Source organism: Ornithorhynchus anatinus, chromosome 6 (assembly GCF_004115215.2).
Source record: "Ornithorhynchus anatinus isolate Pmale09 chromosome 6, mOrnAna1.pri.v4, whole genome shotgun sequence".
NCBI lineage: Eukaryota > Metazoa > Chordata > Mammalia > Monotremata > Ornithorhynchidae > Ornithorhynchus > Ornithorhynchus anatinus.
The window spans coordinates 4,785,736-4,801,374 of NC_041733.1; positions in this window are offsets into that span (position 1 = coordinate 4,785,736).

The following is a 15,639-nucleotide window of genomic DNA, read 5'->3' on the forward strand; positions in this document are numbered from 1 at the left end:
CGGTGTGCCTCTGGAAGGGACAAGTGACAAATATTCAACGAGCTGACCCTATTTGCCCTAAACCAACCAACATTAATCAAAGACTGACTCCAGTACTACTTTTTTCTCCAGAACAGAATTTGGGGATTACCCAGTTGTGAAAATGAAGTCACATTTACCAGAACATCTACCAGGATATAGAGGATATTTCATTTCATTTTTCTTCACAGGGATGGAAGTTATTTTTTTTTCTGGTAGTTAAGTTTAGTACATAATGGAGTGTTCATTCTGCAGCTCTTTTTGTTTAATTAGGAGTGGTATCAATTCAGATTTAAATTCAATAGTATTTATTGAGTGCTTACTATGTGCAGAGCACTGTACTAAGCACTTGGAATGAACAAGTCGGCAACAGATCTAGCATGGCATTAAAATGTCAGTTTGTGGCTGCATTTCAACTGATTGGAACCCATGATAATCAGCATGGCATAGTGGATAGAGCACTTGCCTGGGAGTCAGAAGGTCATGGGTTCTAGTTCTTGCTCTGCCATTTGTCTACTGTGTGACCGTGGGCAAGCCACTTCACTGCTCTGTGCCTCAGTGACCTCATCTGTAAAATGGGGATTGAGACTGTGAGCCCCACAGGGGACAGAAACTGTGTCCACCTTGATTGGCTTGTACCACCCCACCCCAGTAGAGTGCCTGGCACAAAGTAATCATGTAACCAATACCATCATCATCATTATTATTAAAAGTTCCTGCCTTCACTGGGGGGATCTCCACTGCTACAGTCCTTACCACCATCAACCACTCCTAGTGAAGATGGAAAGTGAGTTATCAGCAGTAGAGTGCAGCTCAAATTGACATGTTTTCCCTCACCGCCACCATCTTCCACTAGTTTTCCCAGTGGCGCTAATGTGACAGGAAATTCATCATTTCAAAATTCCGGGCAATGATATTTTAAATAATTCAGGCCCAAATGACTACATTTTTTTTTGCCCGGTATGAATTTTCTACTTGCTGCCCAAGCCTGGGAGATTTTCATTTCAATACGTTTTTCACTTTTAATAGATGTAAAACCCATCACAATTCAACAACCCAAGGTTCATCCTCCCCTCTTGACTAGGAGGAAAAAAAAAAATGATATTGTAACACTTGATCTGTTAGACCATCCCATTAATCCTAAGGCAAACATCAGATTTGAAAGCAGCAGAGTATCACAATTCCCTAATAGACCCATTCATACCATCTGCATGTCTAGACCGCTCATAAGAAATTAAGATATTATTTGATTCTCTGTTTTTTTTGTTTTTTTTAAAATCATCAGATCGGGTGAGGACATGATTAAGACAAGCTAACACATTTCTGCTCTGGTGATTTCTTTTTAAAGTGGTCATTTGTCACTGGGTCCAAAGTGACTGTGTTTTAACAATCTCTTGAGAAAACGGAAAGTCATTATAAATATCCTCTGTCACCTGCTTTTACCATGTAAAATTTAATTGTGTCACAGCCCAGAGGTCTAGAAGAAAAGAAATGTCCAGATTCAGGGTGCTTTTATAGAGGACAAACTGAGAGCAGAAACTAAAAGGGAGATTTTCAACTTAAACTCAATAATTTCCTTAGGGGAACAGAAGAAAAAAAAAACATGAAAGAATTGAAAAAGAATGAGATACAGATCAGTAATATTTTTTGTTATAATTCTAAAAAAAAATTGTTTATTTAAACAATTGAAAACAAAATGCAAGGTACAAGAACATATTGCCATTTAAGAATAGGTGGAAATGGGAACTAGTTTAGCACATTTTGTCTAGTGTTATAATTGAAAAGGAATTCAAATTTAGATTGTGGGTGAGCATCTCCAATTCATTTGAATTTAATCTACTAGCTGAATTTAGATTTAAAATATCAATAAATAAAATCTACTTTTGTCTGCTGTGCAGGGATTTTTGAATTCATTCTATCTATGTGATCTTATCAAAGGAAAAATATGCATTCCCACGAACTCCAATCACAGGCCCTATCATGGTTCTCAAAAAACAGCTTTGATTAACCAGAGGCCTTTAATCACACAACAACAGTCTTTCAATCTGGGGACTGGGAAGGAGTGGGAAAGGTGTGATAATGACAATATGTGTGAATTAGTAGGAAAATGTGGTTTCCAAAGCCATTTATGAGCACACCAGATGAAGAGACTCTAGAGAAGACACTTTGACATGATATAATCAACCCTTACACAGCATATTGCCCAAACTGACACTCAACTTGGAAATATTGTGGGGCAATCTTGCCAAGAATGCTGAAGGAGGAAATGTTGAAGAGAATATGAGACAATAACCTGGGTGAAGGAACTGTGAGGTGCAGATGTTCTCTCCCTTTTTTGTTTGTTTTGTTTTTCCAATTTTTTTTTTTTTTTTCTGAGCAGTTTAAGATCTAATTTTTAGACATCACAATGTACTCTACATATTCCCCGGCACAGTTACTGAAACATGGTGTTGCATTGTAATGGATGTCTTTGCCTGACCAACACACCCCTGTCTTTGGCTAAGGTAGGTGTAAATTTAGAATCCTGTACGATGCCTATCTACCAGCCTACCAGTCTCCCAGTTACTGCAGGACACCCTCTTTCCCACCAATTCCCCAACCATTTAGCTCAGATGAAGGGATAAATCCAAAGTCTCTCCTTGGAAATCCTAGTCCAAGCTGTTCCACAATGGCCCAGGTAAAAAGGTAACATTCTGGGACCAGATGTAGGAGCTAGAAGAAATCCATCCATCTATCCATTCATTCCTCAATCAATTATATTTATTGGGCACTTACTGCATTCAGACCACTGTACTAAGCTCTTGGGAGAGCATAATATAACAGAGTCGGTAGATTCATTCCCTGCCACAACAAGTTTACAGTTTATAAGTGGGAACAAACATGAATATAAATGAATGGATAAGGATATGTACATAAGCATTGTAGGGCTGAGGTTGGGGTGAATAAAGGAGAAGCAGCGTGGCTCAGTGGAAAGAGAATGGACTTGGGAGTCAGACGTCATGAGTTCCAATCCTGGCTCTGCCACTCATCAGCTGTGTGACTGTGGGCGAGTCACTTAACTTCTCTGTGCCTCAGCTACCTCATCTGTAAAATGGAGATTAAGATTGTGACCCTCACATGGGACAAACTGATTCCCCTGTGTCTACCCCAGCGCTTAGAACAGTGCTCTGCACATAATAAGTGCTTAACAAATACCAACATTATTATTATTATTATTATTATCATTATTATTATTATTAAAGGGTGTCAATCTAAGTGCAAGGGGATGCAGAAGAGAGTGGGAGAAGAAGAAATAATAATAATATTATTAATAATAATAATAATAATGACATTTGTTAAATGCTTATTATGTGCAAAGCATTGTTCTAAGTGCTGGGGAGGATACAAGATGATCAGGTTGACCCACGTGGGGCTCATAGTCTTCATCCCCATTTTACAGATGAGGTAACTGAGGCATAGAGAAGTGATTTGACTTGCCCAAAATCACACAGCTGACAAGCAGCTGAGCTGGGATTTGAACCCATGACCTCTGACTCCCCAGCCTGCACTCTTTCCATTGAGCCACGCTTCTTCCCATAAAAAATGTAGCAGCTTAGTCCAGGAAAGTATCTAACTGTTCAATTGTAAATTGATGGGTAGTCCTGTTTGGGTGCCTGCTGGATGCAGAGTTCTGTTTTAAGTCCAATAAAGTCAGGGCATATTTTTGCCTGCCCTCAAGGAGTTTACAGTCTAGCAGAAGAAAGAGAGAGACAATGATATGATTTGTGGATGGGAGGAAGAATGAGAGGTGAATAAGTAGCCCCTGATTCAAAGCTCTAGCTTAGAGGCAATTGTTTCTCACCCCCGATTAGGCTGTAAGCCGATCAATGGGCAGGGACTGTCTCTATCTGTTGCCAGTTTGTACATTCTAAGCGCTTAGTACAGTGCTCTGCACAAAGTAAGCACTCAATAAATACTATTGAATGAATGAACCCTAGTCCCATATTCATACCCTGAATGTATTTTAACCATCTCTTACAAAAATTCAGCATCTTATCTCCTCACTCATCCACGCAAGGGATTGTTGATTCATCAATCATCATGAAGTTTTCTGGTTCTACCCTGTCAATTTTTTAAGGTAATCTATAAAAGATTGTGATATAAAGGATGGAAGGAAAATTTATATCATAAAACAAGGCGAGGTGGTTTTGAGGAAACAAATGTTTTCAATCTAGTGTACGGGAAGATTGGGTTCCCAGACTCCAGTCTTACCTCTCTCCTTGGCCTTCTGTGTGACCTGTAACAAGTCATTTAACCGACCTTGCTTCCATTCCCTCACATGTGTAAGCGCTCAATAAATACGATTGAATGAAGGTATGTGAAAGAATGAAGCATACGACAGAAGCTGGGTGATCGGATTATCCTGTATCAATCCCAACATTTAATACATGCCATATCATTAAAAAAAAAATAAAAAAATTCTCATGACCATCTTTCTCCTTCCTCTCAAGAAGACTAGCAACCATGGCAGGTTTCCCCTTTAAGATGTAAGCTCCCTGAAAACAGGCATCATTTCATATTATTTTATGCTTCTTAAGCATCTAGTATAGTGTACCAGACCAAGAGGGGGTTCATTATATCCTAGTGGGTAGAGCACGGGCCGGGGAGTCAAAAGTTCATGGGTTCTAAGCCGGCCTCCACCACTTGTCTGCTGTGTGATCTTGGGCAAGCCTCTTCACTTCTCTAGGCCCTCATGTGTAAAATGGGGATCAAGACTGTGATCCTTACGTGGGACAGGGACTGTATCTCCATCCCGATTTGCTTACATGCACCCCAGCGATTAGAACAGTTCCTGGCACATAGGCAGCACTTAGCAAATATCATAATAGTAATAATTATTATTAATATAAAAGGAGATTGCACTTGTATCTCTACCTTTTCGACACTTGGTAAGCACGCTGCCCTCAGCTCCGGAACTCATGTACAAATCTGTAATTCATTCATTTATTATCGTCCGTCTCCTCCTCGAGACTGTGCATTCCTTGAAGGCAGGGAACATGTCTACCTGCGCACAGTAAGCCCTCAGTAAATATCCTTGATTGATTGATTGATATTGCCATCTACTGCCCAGTGCATACCCATTTTCTGGAGCAATTTAGAGGTTTGTACAGAATGGTGTTATTAATTTCTGGTTCTAAGCTTGAGAGAGGATGACTGAGACTGTAAGCTCTGAGGGAAGATAGTGTGTCTGCCAACTTGACTGTGCTATCCTCTCCCAAATGCTTAGTACAGAGCTCTCTAATAAAATCCATAAATTGAGATGAGTGTTTTCTTGGGACTTTCCCAAATTTTGAGTTATCCCCACCTTTTGCAATAAGAACAAGGGTTTCACAGTTATGCGGCAGGCCTACAACGCCCTCGGCTCAAGCAGACAAACTCATCATGAGGTGAGTAGATTTCTAAAGCCGAAGGCTGGCTTTGGTACCCTTCCAGAAAGTCCTCGTTCATTTCTAAATTGGATTTCTAAAGAGAAATCGATGTGGCGAGTTTCTTTTTCTCCACCTTCCCCATTCATTACCCATGACTTGGTCCAAGAGATAATTAAGGGATGTTGATTTTTTTTTTCTTTGCACATAAAGTAATCTTGGTTTTCCATCTTCCCATTGTTGAATTGGTTAGGGCTCTTTATCAGAGGAAGGTGCTTAATTCAGAAGGTGATAACTCTATCACTAGAATGAAAGAGAGGGTGACAACTGATAATTCAATTTTCTCTCACCATTTCAGGTCCATTGATTAGTTTTGATTAAAGCTTTACCAATATCCTTTTCATTGGTAACATTTCTAATCAGGAGTTGAGGGCAAAATCCCAAGTCAAGGCCTTTTACTCTCCCATTTAGGTTCTGTGTCCTAACCCTGCGGCAGAATTAATGACAAAATTTTCAGAAGAGTTTTGAAAATCAGGAAACTGACCATACAAGTTTGATGGCACGCTTCACAGTCTAAAGTTTCAGAGTTGGAATATTTCCTTTCAAAACTGTGTATTTGTACTTAATCACCTCTAGTGAACAAGGCTTGTGACAAGATATGCCCTTGAAGAGACAAAATAGTCCCCTGGAGACGGACGATTCCTTGCGTTCGGCCACAAGCCGACGAAGCAAGCCGGTGCTGAAAACAACATTTTAGTTGGAGAAGATCCACTATTTGGATGCATTTCTAAACAGTCCAGTGTGTTTCTAAAATATTTTAGGCAGATCATTCAACTCAAAGATGGGTTTCCGTGAATTTATAGCACGTGGATTTATGTAGATTCAGTGGCACAACTCAGTACCCTTGAATGGTACCAATTCATCTCCTCACCCAGAAACTCCTGATCATCAGCTTTAAGTCACTAATTCAGTCCCCTTCCCTGAACTCATCCTTGATCTTTTCCCACTACAACCCAGCTTGGATACTTCTCAAGTCCACTCAGATCAACCTCCTCATTGTGCCATATTGCCACCTTTCTCACTACAGACATTAGGCTTACTCCTTCTCTTCTGCATGGAAGACCCTCTCCTTTCACATCAGGCATGACATATAGTAAGCACTAAACACAAATGATCGTCATCATCATCATCATCATCTGCCTGTGCCGTTTTTCCCATCTCCAATTTTTTTTTCTAAATGTATATCTCCTCCAAGAGGCCTTCCCTGGTGAATTCTATTTTTTTCCCTCTTCCTCAGCTACTTGAGTACTTCTGGATTACTGTCACACTTGTGTACTCTTTATCCGAGCAGTTTGGAACTCCCTCCTGCACCACTTACATATGTATCTTTAAACTCTGTTGCTCCCCCCTGCTTCCTTTATGTTTTTCTCCCCTTGTAGCTTGTAAACTCCTCCGAAGTCAGGGAACTCTATTGTGCCCTTCTAGGTGCTTTGTATAGCGCTTGGTCCAGATAAAATGCTCATTAAATGACATTGATTGATAGCCAGTGTCCTAATCAGAGAGCTTTACTCCCAGAAAGCAGTAGGCTGCAGTTCTGTCAGTCTGGAGTGAGAAAACAAAGTCCCAGTATCCCTTCAGGTCCATACTCCACCCTGCTGCCCATATTATTTTTCTAAAATAATCCTTCTGTAGTTTTTCACCACTCCTCAGAACCCTCCAATGATTGTCCATCCATCTCCCCATAAAACAGAAACTCCTCACTCAGCTTTAAGGTACTAAATCAGTTCTCTCCCTCCTAATTATCCTGCCTAATCTCCTACTACATCCCAGTCTGCACACTTCACTGCTATAACACCAACCTGTTCTCTGTGTCTCAGTTTTGTCTGTTTTGCTATTGAGCCCTTGTCCTTGTTCTCCCTCTCTTCCCTGGAACTCTCTCCCCCTTCATAACTGAGAAACCATCACTATCTCCATTTTTAAAGCCCTATTGAAATCAAACTTCTTCGAGGAAGTGTTCCCTGATTAACAGCTCATTTACCCACTATATTTCCTTCCCCGATGCACTTGAGCCCTCACTCCTTAAGCCCTTTGATACTCACCCCATACCTACACCACATATCCTTTCCTTATCTTTTAATGTCTCACTCCCCAACTAGATTGTAACCTCTGTGAGGACAGGGATCATGTCCTTACCTAAGTCCTGCCTCTGGCCTGGAACACCCTCCTTCCTCAAATCTGAGAAAAAATTACTCTCACTCCATTCAAAGCCTTATTGAAGGCCCATCTCCTCCAAGAGGTCTTCCCTGACTAAGCCCTCCTTTCCTCTTCTCCCACTCCCTTCTGAGTCACCCTGACTTGTTCCCTTTATTCACTCCATCGCCCAGCCCCACAACATTTATGTCCATATCTGTCATTTATTTACTTATAGTCATGTCTTTCTCCCCAACTATATCATAAGCTCCATATGGGCAGGGAATGTGTCCATTTATTTTTTATTATTTATCGTTATATTGTATGCTCCCAAGTGCTTAGTACAGTCCTCTGCAGCCAATAAGTGCTCAATAAATTTAAGTGAATGAACGAATGTCTACCAACTCTACTAGACTGTGCTCTCCCAAGATCGTAGTCAAGTACTATGCGCATAGTAATTGACTGATTTAATAATAATAATAATAATAATAATAATGGTATTTGTTAAGCGCTTACTATGTGCCAAGCTCTGTTCTAAGCATTGGGGTAGGTACAAGGTAATCAAGTTGTCCCACGTGGAGCTGACAATCTTAATCCCCATTTTACAGATGAGGTAACTGAGGCACAAAATAGTGAAGTGACTGGCCAAGGCCTTGGGAAATTAAGGGTTTAAAAATCACCTTGTGTGAGCTGCTAGTGATTTTTTAATAGTGACTCCTTTGCATCGATAGGAATACAGTACCAGGAACATCAGGTAGCATCTTCTATACCCTTGTTAGGCCACTGGCTAAAAGTTGAGTGCTATAGTAGTGAAGAAGAGAGGTCAGTCCATATGTGAAGATGAGCAAGCTTCAATTTTTAGGATGAAGAATTAATCCTAAATCAAAACATCAACATCACATCAGTATATCAAATGGTTATCATAAAGAAAAATGACAAATAAATGAAAAAAATATCTTTCCACTGGCAAAATTGAAATGCCTGTTGATCGGAAAGCAGGGGACTGAACAAAGAAAATCCAAAGGAGGTATATTTGAAACACACCAACCAGAACGGTGCACCAGGTGAAAGACAGAGAGAGATGTGAGTCCATAATGAATAACTTATACTTGAAAAGGGAATCTGTCTTTGAAAAATGCTGGTAAAAAAACTGTTAAGATTATTCATCGATTAGTATGTGGAATGCTAAAGCTGAATAGGGCACTCTGCTGATTTGGCTGCCTGAGATCCAATATGCAGATTATGAAAAGGCTTTCAAAATGAGACTTTGGGGAGAATCAAACAAATAGCCGGGGGGATGAGTGTCGAATGTACTTTTTGATAGAGGCGATGGAAATGTGTTGAACCCAAAAGATGGTTTGTGGTTATTAAAAGCAAAAACAAAGATTGGATGCTCCACTGTTGACACCTATAGCAAAGGTTTAGGATTGGCCCTGCCCATGATTGATAAGAAGGAAAATGTAAATATCAGATGCAATTGTCCTTTCCATTAAAAAATCCATTAAGCTCGAAGGACTCAATCAATCATTTGCAAATAAACAATGCTCCAAACTGCCGGAGATTGAAAAGAACTTCATATGCTTGTTGAGTCTGTCTGGGTAATTTTTATAATGCTTTTCTTTCCACTGTGGTAGGTTGCTGAAACCTACTCTCTGTGCAAGTACGACTTAAAGAGGGGAAATCCTTCAGGAGGTCCAATTCTGACCTTAGTTTCTCCCTTAGGCAATGATTTCTGGCACCTAAGGACACTTATTGATTTTTTCTGATGCTGACTCATCTGAGGTGGATCACAATGCAGCTGCTGTGGTGTGAACTAGCACAGAAGATAAGGAGAGATGATATCTCATCTCCCCACCCTATTTCCCCAGGTCTGTCCTTCTGTCCTCCTTCTCTCGAGGAAAAATTGCACATCTACCTGCTTCTGTTAACCCATCTCAGCTTCTAGCATTTCCAAACAGTATGTCCTTCTGGAGAGGTGATGTTACTATAGCATAAATCCAAATATCTTTGCTTTTTTTTCTACTCGTACTCCCTCAGTTTCCCCAACTGCAAAATAGGGATAAAATAGTTGTTGTCTCTCTCCCTCTCTGTCTCTGAGACTGAGAAGGGCTAAATATAATTTGTTTAGCACATAACAGCTATTATTATTGAGAAGGACCAAGGCCTAATGGAAAGATCCCAGCCCTGGGAGTCAGAGGACCTGAGCTCTAATCCCTGCTCCGCCATGTACCTATGTGACCTTGGGCAAGTCACTTAACTTTCCAATGCCTCAGTTCCCTCATCTGCAGAATGGCGATTCAATATATTTTCTTTCTCCCATGTGGAACCTGATTATCTCATCTCTAACCCAGAATTTAGTACAGTAGTTGGCACCTAGTGGGCACTTAAAAATACCATTACTGTTATCATTATTATTATTATTATTATTATTATTATATTTGTTAAGTGCTTACTGTGCTAATCACGGGGTAGGTACAGGATAATTAGATCTGACACAGTCACAGTTTGATATTGGGTTCAAAATCTAATGATAATAATAATGATGGCATTTGTTAAGCACCTACTATGTGCAAAGCACTGTTCTAAGCGCTGGGGGGATGCAAGGTGATCAGGTTGTCCTGCGCGGGGCTCACAGTCTTCATCCCCATTTTACAGATGAGGTAACTGAGGCTCAGAGAAGTTAAGTGACTTGCCCAAAGTCACACAGCTGACAAGTGGTGGAGCTGGGATTAGAACCTATGACCTCTGACTCCCAAATCCGAGCTCTTTCCACTGAGCCTAGTTCATTTCCTTTATTCAGATGAGGAAACTGATGCACTGAGAAGGTAAACGTTTGCAAGCAAATGACTGAACACCGCTAGAAGCCAGGCATTCTCACTCCCAGGATTGAGCTCTTTCGACTAGGCCGCTCTCACTCCTAATAAAACACCATCACTAATGAAGAAGGCTGGGAAAAAGCAGATCATCTAAAATGGAGGCCAAGGTAGAGGAGAGCAAACTCCTAAGCTAGGAAAATAGAACCGGAAAGAGGAGCCGTCCTGCTTATGCCCCTGTTATGAGTATCACACAGCTGCTTGCAGGTCTCCTGACCCAACTTCTGGGAACAGGAATCAACATGGTTTAGTGGATTTAGCATAGACCTGGAAGTCAGAATGACCTGGGTTCTAATCCCGGCTCTGCCATGTGTCTGCTGTGTGACCTTGGGCAAGTGACTTAACTTCTCTGGGCCTCAGTTACCTCAACTGTGAAATGGGGATTAAGAGTGTGAGCCCCGTGAGGGACGGGGACTGTGTCTAATCTGGTTAACTTGTATCTACTCCAACATCTAGAATGGTGCTTGGCTCATAGTAAGCTCTAGAGCTAAACGAGAGAAGCAGTGTGGCTCAGTGGAAAGAGCATGGGATTGGGAGTCAGAGGTCATGGGTTCGAATTCCAGCTCTGCCACTTGTCAGCTGTGTGACTCTGGGCAAGTCACTTAATTTCTCTGTGCCTCAGTTACCTCATCTGTAAAATGGGGATTATGACTGTGCGCCTCATATGGGACAACCTAATTACCCTGCATAATCCAGCGCTTAGAACAGTGGTCTGCACATAGTAAGCGCTTAATCAATACCAACATTACTATTATCAACAGCCGTTTCATCGATCAATCAGTCGTATTTATTAAGCACCTACTGTGTGTAGAGTGCTGTACTAAGCACTTGAGAAGGTACACTGTAGCTGAGTTGGCAGATATTTTCCCAGCCCAAAATGAGATTACAGTCTTAATAAATACAAATGTCATAATTGGTTGGATGCAGATTTCTGAGATGTAAAATTCATTCATTCATTCATTCAATAGTATTTATTGAGCGCTTACTATGTGCAGAGCACTGTACTAAGCGCTTGGGATGAACAAGTCGGCAACAGATAGAGACAGTCCCTGCCGTTTGACGGGCTTACAGTCTAATCGGGGGAGACGGACAGACAAGAACAATGGCACTAAACAGCGTCAAGGGGAAGAACATCTCGTAAAAACAATGGCAACTTCAAACCCCATGCAGTCACTTTCCAAAACATTATACTGGGAAATCAGTCTCCAAAATCCTGGAAAAAGGGATCCATCTGCTTTTCTGAAAACAATTTCACCACCAAGGTAGATTCAGCCATAGAGTTAAGAATGATAAGTCTGCAACTGTGCTGCCCTCATCTATGGAGCGATGCATCGTGTTTAGACTTATACAAATTATTTTCTAGGCTCACCAGCCACGGATCCTCAATTTATCTGAAATTAACGAGGGTATGGTAGAAGTGATGCAAATATTCAATACGTCCACATTTACTTCAGATTCAGCAATTAAAGTTTTCAGATGACCGTGCAGAGTGAAGAGCAAATATAATCCCTACTGCCGTTCACTGACTGTACACTGGGAGAAATGCTGTGCTGTGTCTAGGTAACGGAAGAATAAAATCACCTGAAAAGCATATCAGATTTGCAGCATTCTGCCTTAAGGAAGCAAAGACTGATGACCTAAAATTCACTCTGCTCTAGCCCCCTAATTGCTTCAATAACCCAACCTTGCAGAAGAGGCCAAATTGCTCTGTAGTCAGAAGTTCACTATAGCATAGCATAACCGTTCCTCCCCCAATCAGTGCTTTAGCGGCACAATTTTCTGCTTCTACCTCATGGCGGTAGCTATTTCTATGAAGGAACAATGAAGCATGTAACCACCACTGTTCTTGAAAAATAGCATTTCTACACAGGCATATTCTCCACTCCAATGGCAAGAACACGGTTCGGTGAGCCTGACTCTGCTGGTCAACACAATCCCCGCCTTACAGTTTTATGTATAATTCTATTTATTAAGCTTTCACTGTGTGCCATGTCCTGGGGTAGATACAAGGGAAGAAGCATGTCCTAGTGGATAGAAGACAGGCAGGAGAGTCAGAGGGACTGGGTTCTAATCCTGGCTCCGCCACTTGTCTTCTGCGTGACGTTGGACAAATGACTTCACTTTTCCGTGCCTCAGACCCCTAATCTGTAAAATGGGGATTAAGACTGGGAGCCCCACGTGGGACAGGGTCTGTGTCCAACTTGATTAGGTTGTATCTATCCCAGGGCTTAGATTGGTGCTTGACACATAGAAGTGCTGAACAAATGTTGTCATTATTATCATTATTATTATGGCAAGATCGGGCACAATCTGTCCAACCTGGAGGAAAGTGGGTTACTTATGGCCTTTCTACAGATATGGAAATTGAGACCCGGTACCCAAGATTCCATGGAAGACCAGTGGCAGGGCTTTTCCTTGAAACTCCACTGCCTTCCTATTCCTCATCAAATCCAGCAGAAACTCCTTACCATCGACTCGAAGACCCTCATTCAGTTACTTCCTTTTTATTTATCCATTGCTTTCTTCCAGTCCATACCAGTTGACACTCCTTGTTCCTCTCACTATGCCTTGTTTTCATTTCTCGGACCATCAAATTCTTACTCACTCCTTAGCCCATCCCTTAGTCTTCTCTCCACAACAGTGCACTGTTCCTCAAAGTCCTTCTGGAGTAATGTGGAGGGATAAAAGTATTTATTGCCCATTTTTACAGATGAGAAAACTGAGGCAAAGAGGTGTCCCAGAGTAGTCAAGTGGCAGAAGAAAGAGAATGAGGAAGGGTAAGGAAGAAGAGGAATAATAAAGATAATAATCATGTGTGACTTTTGTTAAAGCACAATATCAAGCACAACTGAGAGGCCAGAACTGCCCTAAATGATTCTCTTGCAGTCTGAATTCTGTTTTTTCAGAAATTCTTAGTTAAAAAAGCTCCCCAAGTTCTTCGCGAAGAGGAATCTGACTTACATTTTTTTTTTTGTTTGTGCCGTGTGTGCAAGACTGATTTTAGAGATTAGATCAGTCAATGGCAACATCTACGTATTTTCATGACAGTAGATCCTTTTGCTCCATCTGGCTAACTTCACTTTCCCACCTCCACCCCCATGAAAAGGGAATTGCTCTGCCTTTTCACTGACTTCATTTGTGCTCCTGACTGTGGCAAAACTAGTTCAACCAGGGGACCATTCAATGTTCCAAGGCTCCACCGACACCTCTGCTATTGGTCTGGTGTGTAGATTGGGACCTTTCATGCAGGTTTCAAGGATACCCTGGGGCAATTCTACCATGGGGCATTGAGTGTGATTCCAGGGCTAACAGTCCTCAGTGTGGCCTAGTGGATAGAACACGGGCCTGGGAATCAGAGTACCTGGGTTCTAATCCCAGCTCTGTCACTTGACTGCTGTATGACCTTGGTCAATGTACTTCACCTCTCTGGGCCTCAGTTACCTCATCTGTAAAATGGGGATGAAGACTTTGAGTCTCCTGGGGGACAGGGAGTGTATCCAACTTGATTTGCTTATATCCACTCCAGTATTTAGAACAATGCCTGGCACAGAGTAAACGCTTAACAAATGCCACGATTATTATTATCATTATGAGGCTGTAAGCTCATTGTGGGCAGGCAATGTGTCTGTTTATTGTTGTATTGTAATCTCCCAAGAGCTTAGTACAGTGCTCCGTACGAAATTAAATAGGACTGAATGAATAACGTGGGGGAGGCAGAGGCCGGCTTCGGTGCCCACCCTGTCCACTCTAGGTTCTGTGGCACTCTATGGAGCTTTGACCCTCTTAGTCAATCACTCATTACTCCAAACCAAACATAGCTGACACGCCCTAAATGCCTCGATTCACTTCTCTAAATTCCTAATATTACTGGGGGCCGGCTTCCATCCCTCGGGAAGAACAGATCCCACAAGAAAGAAATTCCGAGCCTCCCTTAATGATACTCCAAAATATAAAAAGAAGCCATGTGACCTAGTACAAAAAGCATAGGGTTGGGTGTCAGAGGGCCTGGGTACCTCTGTTACATTCTTAGATCTGTTACATACCTTCTGGGTGACCTTGGGTAGGTCATTTAACTTCACTGTGCCTCAGATCCCTCATCTGTAAAATGGGGATTCAGTAACTGGTCTCCGTCCTCATTAGACTCCAGGAGGCCTTCCCAGTCAGAGCCCTCCCTTTTCTTCTGCTCCTCTTCCCCTCCACATCACCCCTACTCCCTCCCTCTGCTCTACACCCTCCCGTCGCCACAGCACTTCTGTATATTTGTATATATTTATTACTCTTATTAAAGATGCACATATATCTATGATTCTATTCATTTATTTTGATGGTATTGATGTCTGACTAGTTGTTTTGTTTTGCTGTCTGTCTACCCCTTTTGGACTGTGAGCCCATTGTTGGGCAGGAATTGTCTCTGTTGCTGAATTGTACATTCCAAGTGCTTAGCACAGTGCTCTGCACACAGTAAGTGCTCAATAAATACTATTGAATGAATGAATGAAATAGACTGTGGGTCTCATAGAGAGCTGGATCCAACTTGACTGTCTCCTATCTATCCCAGCACTTAGTACAGAGCTTGTCACATAGAAAGCCCTTAAATGCCACAATTATAATTATTATCATTATTATTATTACCACTAATAAAATAATGAATTAGTACAGGGAAATCTAAACTATGGTCTTACTTCTAAATGCCCCAAGTTTGTCCCGAGTTTCAAATGTCCTCTGTCATTTATACAGCTCTATAAAGAGAAACTTATTTATACTGTGGCAAATTCTAATTGCGTAAACACAAACAGAGTGGATGGTAGAGTCACTTTAAAGGTACAGAGATGAAACACCCCAGAGGAGATGGCACAAAAACGGCTCCATGGGAGACAGAAGCAGCAGAATAATACTACTAATAATAATGTTGGTATTTGTTAAGCACTTACTGTGTGCTGAGCACTGTTCTAAGTGCTGAGGTAGATACAGGGTCATCAGGTTCTCCCGCGTGAAGCTCACAGTCTTCATCCCCATTTTACAGATGAGGTAACTGAGCCACTGAGAACTAAAGTCAGAGGTCATGGGTTCAAATGCCGGCTCTGCCACTTGTCAGCTATATGACTGTGGGCAAATCACTTCACTTCTGTGCCTCAGTTTCCTCATCTGTAAAA